The 12813-nt window shown below is 40.3% G+C and overlaps 1 protein-coding gene across 2 annotated transcripts in view; it reads right to left on the bottom strand.

Annotated features, from left to right (window-relative positions):
* Positions 1 to 12813, bottom strand: part of LOC119655055 (sodium-dependent nutrient amino acid transporter 1-like) — an 85632-nt gene that overhangs the window by 21328 nt on the left and 51491 nt on the right. The gene's annotated exons all lie outside the window — the stretch shown is intronic.

Raw genomic sequence — 12813 nt, 5'->3', positions numbered from 1 at the left:
ATGGTTAACAACTGACCAAAAAACATTCAATTATTTTATACAATTTAAATTGGATGGCCAGGCCTACTACGCCACGGAGAACACCGGTGGTGGCAAGTGTCAATCGAATTAACAACATTCGAAATAAAATTCGCATACACGAGTCCAATTCCTTGGGAGCGCAGACAGGTGCGGATGTGTGTCGGGTGGGTGAAGGTCTGTGAGACCCGATCTTTTGTCGAAGACCGGGTCACTTGGGAGCCTTGGGTTCTCCCCGTATACCAGCTCCGCGAGGCTGGCAGCAAATTTCTCTGGGCGGGTTGTTCGGAGGCCAAGTAGGACGAGAGGCAAGACCTGAGTCCAGTACGGATCATCGCGGGCCATAATGGCGGATTTCCGCGTCCGGCGCCAACGCTCTAGCATCCCATTGGATTGCAAGTGGTAGTCCGCTGGCGTTTGAATCCCAGGAGTCTGCGTAACTCCGAAAAAAGGGTGAACTCAAATCGCATTACCTGGTCACTGATAATCACTGCAGGGACGCCAGGGCGAGGGATCAATTCTCGACAGAGGGCTTCGGCACAAGATTGCGCCGTAATGTCCTTCAGAGGTATTGCCTCAGGCCACCGCGTAAACCTGTTGATGATTGTAAGACAATGCTTGAAACCGTGCGAGTCTCGCAAAGGGCCTACAATGTCGAGGTGTATTGTGTGGAATCGCTTGGTATCGCGTGGGAATGAGCCCACTTTTTTTCTTACATGCCTAGTGACCTTACACCTCTGGCATACGAATAAGTGTAAACAAGTCGAGAAACTCGGTGCTCCAGGTATGAAACATTTTATTTATTTTTTACGTAAGAAGATCTCGATTCACGAGTGTTCTGTTTGTACTAATCTCGTAATGTCTGGATTTAGAAAAAACTTAAAAAGCGCGACACCTTTTATTGTTCATATATGTAACTACTGTACTCTCTCTACTCTTGCGTTCAATCTGACGCTGGAGCAGCAAGCTGTACGTACGTTGACGGCGATCACAAAAGGCACGCTGCTCTAAAAGTCTTGCTAATTTGTCGCAATTGTGGACGATATAAACATGCCGGGATCTTTCAGATCAGTAAGGAAGATTTTTATGAACCTCGACAAAACAACAGGTCTACGAATTAATGAAAAAAAGACGAAAATTATGATACGAAAGAGAAAAATGACGCCCACCAGAAAATATATAACGATCGACGAGTACAAGAGTGTAAAGTGCAAACCACAGACAGGTTCATATACTTCGGTGTAAAACTGACGAAAGATGGAAATGAAGAAAAAAAATGAAAAATGAAATAAAACGACCAATTCAGCTGACAAACAAAAGTTTCTACCCGGTCCTGCCGATTTTAAAAGCCAGCTGCCTAAATATGAAAGCAAAGCTCCGAATATATAAGACCTGTGCTATGCAACGGAAAAACTGATCAGTAACACTTGTTGCCTTCATCAGTGCTAACTAGCCGGTATCGGTATTTGCAACCATAATAAATATCACTAGCGAACAGAAAAATTATTAATTAATTATTTCAAATAATTTAATCGCTAGAAATACCGCGAAGTTACACTTAGATGGTCAGTACCTTCGAGAGGGGTACATATAATTATAAAATGAACCCTGACCTGAAATATTCGAATTAATGAAATTACGGAAATTGCAAAGCCCAATTCACCTAAAGGGGTATTTGAAAGGAGAGTAGAAGGACGAAGATCAGTAGGAAAACCGCGAAACCGCTTAGCAGATTCTGTTGACGAAGACAAGGATCGAGATGGTAAGTTTGTCTTGAAGGTTAAGGATAGAAATGGGCCAAGGAGAATCTCCATTGTGGTGGTACCGGGCAACGTTGTATTTACTTTCGTTTGCTAGCCGTGATGTAGTAGGCGAATGCTCTAAAAGCCCATTAGGGCGATCAGACCCAAGTCTACACGTCAAGTCAAACCTTACCATACCCGTGAAACCGACTACCATAGGAACCGGGTAGTCCCCTCGATTCCTGCCTCATGCGTTGGTTATAGCGGTTGGCCCGCCAGTGGAAGCTTCATGGGGTTGTGGTTACGTTCAAGAAAACAGAGACCTTCGGGCCTCGGCTTGGTGTTCTGCTTCAACACGCGTGCCATTCTCCTTAGTGTGTAGAGATTTAGATAGGTCTTGCATACACCAGTAAACTAAGCATGCACTCAGTATAGACTGGTACCGTTGAGCTTGTCTCAGCGGGGCTCTGTTATGGTCATAATATCCGTATCTTAAGAAGACCGTGGATTAAGTCCGCGAAAAAGGTACTCACGTTAAACCACAAAGACGTAGCTGACCTAACACAAAAATTGCGACAACCCATTTTGTGTAGCTGTTTTTGGTTTTGTTTTTGGACAAGGAGAAAATAGAAATACTGTTGTGAAGATTTAATTAGACATCGGTAAGAAACGGCATTTGTTCTTATATCTTAATATTTTTTTAGCAATACGGCTTATCTCACACTTTGATACACTTCTGGTTCCATTTTCCAAAAATATAAAATTATGACATAAAAATCATCCTCAACGTACCGAAGTGTCACAACTGGGCTATTTGTGTAGGACTTAAAATGATGAATTTCCTGATGTTTCTTTTCTGTATTTGTGAGACTGAATATGGAAACAACGGTCGAAGCTTGAAAATCTTTAAGACAACATGTTAAATATTGTGAAGGGACCTGTTGTCGGCTGGACATTTTGCCCCCGTTCAAGTCGAATTTGAGAATGGACCCTTGAAGCAAGTGACCACTTTCTGACTTAAATTTAATGTAGAAGATATTGTTTCTGAGAATGTTGCGTGTGGTAGGCAGACAGACAGATATACAGTAAACTGAATTAAATTAGGTTTTGTTTTACATAAAACCTTAAAAAACGACTTTTATCTCACCATCAAAGTTACCATAAGCGGTACTGAGAAAATGGGTACTTGAAATGGAGGACCAATGGGAAAATGAATAATAGTAGAGAATAGAATTTCTTATGAGATCTACATACAGCAGTTCCTTATTCAAAATTTCACAATGAAAACTTTTATACCTGAAGTTTCCAGTGTCCAATGTGATTTTTTTACTTAAAGGCTAAGTGCTTCAGAACTATTAAAACGTGTTGGTAAAGACGAGTTTCATAGTATGTATGTGTGTATGTTAGGGAGGTAAGGTCTCTGATCACTCAAACCCTAGTGGTCCATTGCACTCGATTCCCCCGTCTAAGGAAATACCCCGGGTTAGTTTATGTATCGAAGGTTTTCCACTAGTGGATGTGATGGTATCTGGTGCACCAGCAATACATCAGCGCGAAACTTCTGAAGTTCATAAGTGGGACACTCATATAGAAAAGGCCTCATAGGTCTCGATTCCTCATTACGTGATGGATAAGTATCATCTTGGAGAATCCCTATTCTGAACATATATCTAGAAAGCGAATTATGGTCAGTCAGAATGTTCACAATACTTCTACAAGTCTTTTTGATAGGTTAAACTTTGGAATATGTTTGGTTCGTAATTTCCGATACCAGCGTTTTCCAATGCTAGTGACACTCCATGGGGAAAATTGAATCTTCTTTTCTAAGTTATCCGAAATATAATTTCCCTCTATACCGCAATGGCCAGACATCTTCAGTAGTTGCACATTATTGAATCTAAAAATAGAGTTCAATCAGTTTCTACATTCCTGAACGATTTTCGACATGATCAAAGGACTGCTCCACACCGTCAGTGCAATTTCACTATTGCTGGAGATTGCGATGCGCCTATTCTTTAATCTCTTGTCAATTACCCAGGATAACGCCCTTAGAATCGCAAACACTTCAGTCTGAAAGACCGGTGCATATTGGCCCAAGGAAAAATCATACTTCTAGTTTCGATTAGAGAAGAGAACTTCTGCTCGAGAACTGTGTTCTATTTTAAGACATCAGTGCAGAAAACCTCAATATATCTAGCATTGCTCTCTCCTGGTTTGTGTCAAATTTCTCTACAATTAAGCATAACTTCATAATTCCCACAAAACAGATGCATAGGAATCAGTTCTTCAAATAACCCTTCCAACGCTCGGTGACCCTCAAGTTTATTATCTTCTTATAGACATAATCCAATTAGCCTATGTGCTGCCCTTATCATCTTTGGAAGGCAGATACCATTCAGTTTCCTCCCTTTTGTAAATAATACCATTGTAGTTTTATCTGGATTACTAAAAGCCCATGCCAGCATCAACTGTCACTCAAATCATTCAATTAAAGTTTCATTGACAGCTTGCTTTCTAACGGCATCGCAAAGTTTCTGGAGAGGCGTTCAGTCAAACGACCCTTCAATGTCCACGAACAAACCTATCGCCTACTCACATTTCAAGTTTGTATACTTTATATTCGCAACCAAGTGATGCAGAGTAGACTCACTGAACTTATCAAACTGGTAAGCATGCTGGTTTTCATTTAGTGGGTGTGCTGCTCGACTAGTCTCTCCAGACTGGCGAATATGATGTTAAGCGGATTTGTCTGGAGTTCTTTGAATTTGAATAGTTATCTTTCCCAGACTTGGGTATGAAGACTACCTTAACCTTCTGCTAACGGGTAAGCTCGTAGCCCAGAGCAAGACATCCTCCAAAAAATGCTGTATACCCTCCCTTCGCATCGCTGGGTAGGTGCCATCTATACCAGGTGCTATGAAGTGTTCAACCGACACTTTTTCATTAGTAACCACCGCACGCAGTATGCCTATTCCCCTTGTAACATTTTCATGTTGCTTGCAAAAACCGTCAATTCTGTCCCTCCCTCTTCCATCACCTGATTACTTGGAACTCTAGGGTTCCAAAGAGCTCCATTAGGTTTTCTATTAGGGGCTTTTTTTTGGGTGGATAAACAGTCACCAGTGTAGGGTTTTTGATTGAGTCAGTACAATTTGTCCTTCCTTGAAACGTATCTTTTTCACATATCAAAGGGAGGCGTCAGTCCAGGTCATTTTTTGGGAACAAATTTGCAATAGTGAATGATAATATACACGGAATTGAATGCACCTTTTGCACAGTTTACTGAGATGCTAGATACCTTAATGCTAATGACAGAACTTGGGTGAACGACTTATCTAACAGAAGCTGTGTTAAAGGTACAGTTTCTTAATATCTGAGACCAATTCTCCTCCTTTTCGCTTTGAATTAATTGAAAGCGGGCTGAAAGTAGACTCCACTCTTACTTTCATTGACTAATTGATCTGTAGAGGGTAAAGCATGTTTTGCAACATAATTTCAAGGTGTTAAATATATACATACATTTCGGGATCTAAATGGTTTATAAACTCAAAATTGCTCAATCTCCACTGAAAAGATAAGCTTGGTTCGAAGAATAGCAAAAGTATACTGCTCAGTTGAATAGAAACATGGTATTTATATATACCGAAAAATTCATGATTTTTAATAGTAATACGGTTGGTTTGGAAATTACTCTGTTAACATTTAAACCACATTTAGTATGCAAGACATAACGTAATCTCAGCCCAAATGGTCTACGTGCGAATCGTTAAACTGCAGAGGCGTTGTGCGTTTTAAGATAAAACATATTATAAATTTCCAAAGTACCTACATGTTTGAATATTGCATTACATATATCTTTTTTAAACATAAAAATTGGCTAATTATTCACAATGTTCAAATATAGTTAGAAAGATAAAGTCAAAGGCCATGAAAATTTGACGTCTAACATATTTGCCCCAAAATTGCTCAGATAAACGGACTAAAAATGGAAGATTTGAAAGTCTGATAAAACTGAACAACCTTGACATCCCGAAAATAAATTAGTTGTGATAAAATTAAATTTCAATTGAATCGCTTCACTTTGTGAAATGACAAAGGTCTTTTGTTTGAGAGTGAATGACTATGAAAAACCCGTGGAAGTTAACGTCCAGGCATTTTTGGAAAATATAATGTTGACTCGTTGGTGAGCCAAAATATTCTTCCCAAACGAGGGGTGGATCTATCCCTGAATACAACAAGGAATTAACTTAAAAAAATAGGGATCCAAAAAATTTCCTTGAGGAAAATTAACTATGAAAGAAACAGGTGTAAAAATGACTATGAATGAGTTTAGTGAGTGGTAACTTCACTGACGAGCTGCATTTTTGACTACCTACAGCGGTAAAATTATCATCTAAAGAAAGCAAGAAGTGGCAAATACTCAAACCTATCATAAGACATCCTCTGAAAGTTCCTATTTATGAATGCCTTTCGGCGTAGGGCACTGGCGAGTTGATCTGTTTCACTTCTTTTATAAAATGACCGTTTGAAATCGACCCTTGGTCTTTGGAGCGCTTTGTGATTATCTGTATGGTAACTTTAATTGCTTCCACTTGTATGGAAATCTTGGGGATCCGAGACCCAAAGAGTGAAAGAAAGGGATGATCGTTAAGATCCCAAAGAAGGGGATAGTTTTGAGCGTGACATTTGGAGGGAGGTCTGCGTGCTCCCTGCTGTCACAAAGATAATTGCTAAAATAATCCTCAAACGCATCAAAGAACATATCGAAAGCTTAATCCACAGAAAACAGGCTTGTTTCTGCTCCCGATCCTCCTGCATTGACTACATCGAAACCCTACGGATCATTTTGAAATAGTGCACGGAATGTAGATCTTCGCTGCCCCTACTCTTTATCGATTTCGTGAAAGCTTTCGATAGCGTGAACAGGGAGAATATCTGAAGCGCTCTACGTAGGAGCGGCATATCGACATATGATGACGCAAAATGTCCCGTGCTGCACCGAGGTAAAATCTTGGCGGATTTTGAGGTCCAAAGCGGAGTCTAGCAGGGTTGCATCCTATCACCGATACTATTTCTTCTTGTTATCGGTGACGTTCTTCATGCTGCCTTGCCCCGAGGACGTGGAGGAACCCTATGTACGATGATATCTTTCCTCAAACACCTCGACTACGCTGACGACATCTGTTTGCTCTCACCGGGTCATGGACCTTAACCAAATGGCTCTGGGTCTGAAAATAGAGGCAGGTAAAGTTGGACTGAAGATAAACACCAACAAAACCACAGTTTAACAGGTCATTTCACTCTCCCTATCTGCATTAATCGCCAGAGTAGCGAAGACGTCGATCATCGATATCTAATAAGCGTGGTTTCTGCCGATAGCGGCATCGAACTGGATGTTGCGCGAAGCATCAACAGCGCTAGATCCGCTTTCGCTGCCCTGTCTAAAATCTGGAAATGCAGTTATTTCAATACCAAGATAAAGTTGAGACTGTTCTGTGCTAATATTCTTTCTGTGTTGCAATATGGGAGCAGCACCTTAAAAGTGGACCCCTGTTACTCGAAAACTCCAAGCTTTCGTCCGTGTCGTCGTCATCGGAATACGCTCATCTGACACTACCTCAAACGAAGAAGTTTGTCGGCGCACAAGCTTGGCACTCGTACGTTATGTGATCGGAAAACGGAAGTGGCAGGAGGAATCTGTCTGCAGAATCTTCCCATATATTTCAGGGCTTTTCAGGTAGTCGTTTGACTTCCACCATGCTTTGTAGGCGTCTCCGAATTTGTCGTTAATTTTCTAGTATACTTGGCCATTAGAACTTTCGACGCTCCGATTCGCATATAAGATATACCACCCTCTATTGCACTTAATTCATTGTATTCCATCCTCCTTGCCCTCAATGGGCATTGTCCTTTTCCTTCGTTGGCGTCTGCTTTGGAGTTTGTGTTATAAATCTCGTCTTCTCGTTAAACGTCACCAAGTCGTCTTTGGTGCTCATTTTTAAGTTTTTTTTTTAAAAAAAAATCTTATTAAAATCGTTTCACTGCTGCCTGTTTGTCTGTCCATCCGTCTGAAAAAGTTTGAAACTGTGCATACAGTAAGTATAATCTTTCTAAGTTGCGTTTAAAGGGTGTCCCTATACATGCAAAAGGGGGAGCGTGTAATTTTTTCTTCACCAAATATAGCCATGTGGGAGGTGTCGATTAAAGCATTTTTTTTAAATCGATATTAGTTTTGACATAGCTTGCAAAGGGGAGGAGTGCGGGATTCGAAATGGGGCCAATTATTTCTAAGTTCCGTTCTCAGAAACAATTCAACCGAAAATTCTAAAAAAGATCATGGTGGTCTGCACACAGGGAATCTAGGCTTCAAAATACTCCCCGTCAGAATATCCGCTCAGCAAAAGTTTATAATGATATATTATTATAATATATTGTGAAAATTTACTACGAACCTTCCTTAAGTTCATTTTGGTTCGCAAAATGTTGCAGTAAAGTAGATTTTAATCGGAAGGGTCATATTGGAAAATTTGGGTGAAATTCTACTGGCATTAACAAAGTTGTAGTAGGTCAAAGATGCCCCTTTCGCATCAGATTACTACTCCCTCTATGAGATAAAATATCAGTACCAACCCAAATAGACTACCGGACATAATCAACGTGTGTATTGTATAAATAGAACCAACGTATACCCAAATACCCTTATATAAAAAAAAACAAAACCTTTTGTACCTGCAACCCCGAGCTTCAGGTTTCCAACTTTTTACCACTTTCTCCTTTTTGTTTCCGTATTTGAAATGTTTTTTTTTTGTACTCTATATCGACCATAAACGTTTTGAGAATATCTTTGGCGTAATCCACCACCGTGGCTTCCTTTCCTACTTTTCTCACGTCCAGGGTCTCCACCACGCAATATTTGCTTTTACTACCCTTTCCTTGAATCGTATCTTGGGCCAAGCCAGTAACCAATATGATGACATCAATGGTTCATCTGGCTTTACGGAACCCATATTGCCGATATGAAAGTAGTCAATTGTAGATTACTCGCTCTAGAATTTTTCCCATAGTATCAAAAAGACATATACGGGGATGACTTACCTGAAAGTTTACCAGCCTTAGGCAATGGTATTAACTTTTTCCGCTTTCATGTTGCAGGAAATATCCCCTCGGACATGCACGTTTTGAACAACAGAACGAACGGTCTGGATTTCACGGGAAACTGAAGGAACCAGACCCGACATTTCTGCCATGTATTCTACTGCATATATCTAACAGATCGTGGAATTGCCGTCACATTCACATTTGATTTTTAACAACAGAGAAGGGCATGTGATCTTCGGAGACGAATGGTCTCTGAATCGCCCCCATTCTATAACCAACCCCCCTCCTTCCACAGGTTTATGCCCGCCCCCAGAAAGAGCTCTTTATAGTATTCCCTCTTGCTCTATTGGATGGCGAGGGAATTTTGCGGGTTTCCTTATAGGCGCGTTTTTTATGGCCTTGATCAATTCTACTTGTCACCCTCCGAGTATATCTTCTGACTCGGTCGCAGGTTGATCGAAGGCTGGCCAGTTGACTATTCCCTCAGTAGCTGGGTCTTCTAGTGGGGAACGAACGCCGTCTAGTATTGTGCACGTGGCATGCTTTGGCGGTGTATTGTGCCAAATGGACACGTCTGGTTAATTAGGTTGATCTAATCACACCTTTATGAAGGTATGCTCATCCAAGGCTTTGGCAGAGCAGGCTGAAATCTTTCTCTGCATGCTGCTGTTTTGCTTTGTGCCTCCACCCATAGTCCACAGAAGATAGGCTGATGATCGCTGTGGACAGGGCATACCACTCGCCAGTGCAGGGTAGACGAAGGTTCGATCTGCAATTGAGGGAATTCTTCCTTTCTGAAAGTTCTTCACCTTCGTTGGCCTGAACTATATACAACTACGCAGAAGCACCTAATAAGTTATGTCTCCTTGCATTTGCTTCTATGCTACCGCACCCAAAGGCCCAAGGGTTGAATCTGTCTGCCTGTGTACCTGACTGTTTCTCTGTCTGGCACACGCACTTTTCTAAGAATCGGTTGCAAAGATCGTCACATTTGGTGGAGAGGTACGAACTGGAAACGGCTACACATGCAGTGAGTTACATCATTCTACTATCATCATCATTCCAGACACCCCGGTTTTGCACCGAGTTCCACCAATTTGACATCCCTAAAAGCTGTCTGGCGTTCTGAGCTACGCCGTCGCTCCATTTCAGGCGGGATCTGCTTCGTTTTTTTTTTTTTCTACCATAAATATTGGATTGAGAGACCCGCCCACCGCAACCTATTGACTCCGGATTTTATCCACAACCAGACAGTCGTGGATTCGCTCATAGATTCCATTAGTGAGTTTTAAGGGGCTCCTCATACATGCAAAAGGATGTAAAATTTGTATCAAATGCAAGGTCCCAATTAGTACTTTGCGAGGACGATTTTTATTTTGACCTTAAGTCCATCCGAGAACCAGAAAATTTTGTAGCAACATAGGCTATAACATAGAACATGTTTGGTGGCAATCGCAATATTACTCCCAAAATTATAAAAAGTCAAATTTGTCGCTTCTCTGCAAATTCAAGACTTTGAATGTCAATATCACTTGAAAGGGGATATTTTCACATAATGTATGCATATATTACGTGGTATGTACTAATGGGACAAATGCACACTCAAATATCTTTATAAAAGAAATACACAAAACCTTTCATACCTGAAGCGTCCAGCTTCCAGTTTCTCGACTTGTTTATTTGGAAAAGTTGCTCGCCGTTTGCATATTTTCCATTCTATCAGAATATTGACACCGATCCCCACTCAGACAACAAATATTTTGAGTGTGCCTACGCGTCAAGACTTCTCCGAAAATCCGTAATTAATTCCCTTCAAATCCAATAAAAGATAAAATGAACATTTACTTCCTACAACTCTTCTTGGAATTTTAACGCCACCAGTCAACATTGTTGCTGAACAGAGTGAATGTGAACAACAAGAAACCTTCGTATAAATTCTAAACAACTCGCTTGACCGAGAAATCTTCAGATCCGGTTCATTGATTGGAATAAGAATTCCACAAGAACAAAATAAATATATGGCTTAACAGTTACCTAGAAAAGATCTTCTGATGTCAATAAAAGATTGCGAAATGTATCTGGCATACTTTTTGTTTCATGCATACATATATCACTGCAATAACTTCTAAACACTAACCCATTTAAGGTACAGGTACTGCAGTTAGCAAAAGCGATCTACGTCCATTGCGTGCATGCACACATGCATACTTGTAATATAATCTTATAGATTAAACATTTTCACTTTTATTCAAGCTCTGTTTTGACCATGAAATATTTATGTAGTGTCGGTCAATAAACGTAGACGAAACATCGGGAAAATCAGAAATTCAAGGTAAGTTAGGTATGACGAAACACGTGAATGGCAAACAGGTTACCAGCGTAAGCATGTTCACGATGAAAAGTATTTTACCGTTCTCAGTGGGAGATATTTTGATCTAGTAGTTTTGTGTTAATACTTGTGGGAAGGTAAGCTTTAAACGATTAAACATAGAACTTACGTACTAACCGAAGATGAATTTGTAATGCATGCTTTTATTGGGGGTCCCCTGCTTCCTTATTATAGCTTGTGAATTCCATTCAGACATTTGATGAGCTCATAACCACATCATCATATCTGCTGGTCTTTGGAAAAACATCGGATTTGCATATGTATTTATATAACCATATATAACTATAAATTCTAGCCAGAAGCCAGATACTAAATGTTTCAAGTTTGGAAGATTTAATAGTTTTTTTTTTCCATAAAAAGCTTAGACTAGACCTATAAAATGTAAGGAAGATATGTAGATGATCCACTTTGGATTGTGAATGTTGTTTACGATGGGTTAGTTCCAGTTTTTTCTCTGATTTTTAATGATCCTCAAATGGAAAGTCGATATCAACAGAACATATAACCATGCGGTTGCCATTTCTCCATCGCACGAGGTTATCGATACTGAGGCTAGTTCTAAACTCGCGCGACTTTCAGGTAACCATATTTCGAATTCCACTAACATTTTTTGCATTAGCACTTTTGTTGATGGATTATGTGTCTGCGTAGGTTAAGTATCTATACTTTGATTTGGTGAATATTCTTGCCAACAATTTCCTGATGAACATCCATTTACATGAATATAATTGATGTAGTTGATTACGAGCAAGAAGAAAATGGGACATTTATTGATTGAATGCCTGGATATGGCCCTGGGTGTACCTTATTCTTCTCCTTTACAATAAATATTCTATCTTCATTCCGGGAGAGAGGAGGTTGTCTGGATAGAATCTTTTGCAGTCTTGATATTTTTGGTGGCTTGCTCAATCCCTTCACAGATTATCCTAAGGTTATTCTCACTTGTTGTACGTCTTCAGTGGGTTTTGAGATTTTGGTTTTAGACTTCTATCCTCATTCTGGTTAGGTTGCGGTTCCACCAGAGTATACTCCTAAGTGAAATAAATGTTTTAGCTGGACAGTTGGCCGCATATGCATCAGCAATGACTCCGTTGACGTTATTACCCCTGCCCTCAGTTCTAGTTCTCTTCTGGTATTAGCACTCACCTCTAAATGAGCCACGTTAAAGATCATCTTATTTGCGAATCCCAATGTGCTCTCTTGGGGGTCTTTACTTCATTTTTAAGGTTTTATTTGCAAAACAAAACCTTATTGAAATCGGTTCAATGTCTGCCTATCCGTCTGTTTGTCTGTCTGTCTGTCACATGCACTTTTCTCAGAAACGGCTACACCGATTGCCACGAAATTTGGTGAAAAGGTGGAACTATTAACGCCTAGACATGCAGTGAGTTATATCCTTCTACGATGAGATTAAGGGGGGGGTCCCCATACATGTAAAAAGGGGGTGTACAATTTTTTTTCACCGAATGTAGTCATGTACTTTTCGAAGCCGATCTTAGTTTTGAGATTTGTTTGAAAGGCGGGGAGTGGGAGGGGTGGAAAGTGATGATTTTTTTAACGGACCCA

Source organism: Hermetia illucens, chromosome 4, assembly GCF_905115235.1.
Source record: "Hermetia illucens chromosome 4, iHerIll2.2.curated.20191125, whole genome shotgun sequence".
NCBI lineage: Eukaryota > Metazoa > Arthropoda > Insecta > Diptera > Stratiomyidae > Hermetia > Hermetia illucens.
The sequence above is the reverse complement of the archived record's forward strand: the minus strand, read 5'-3'. Positions and strand labels throughout refer to the sequence as shown.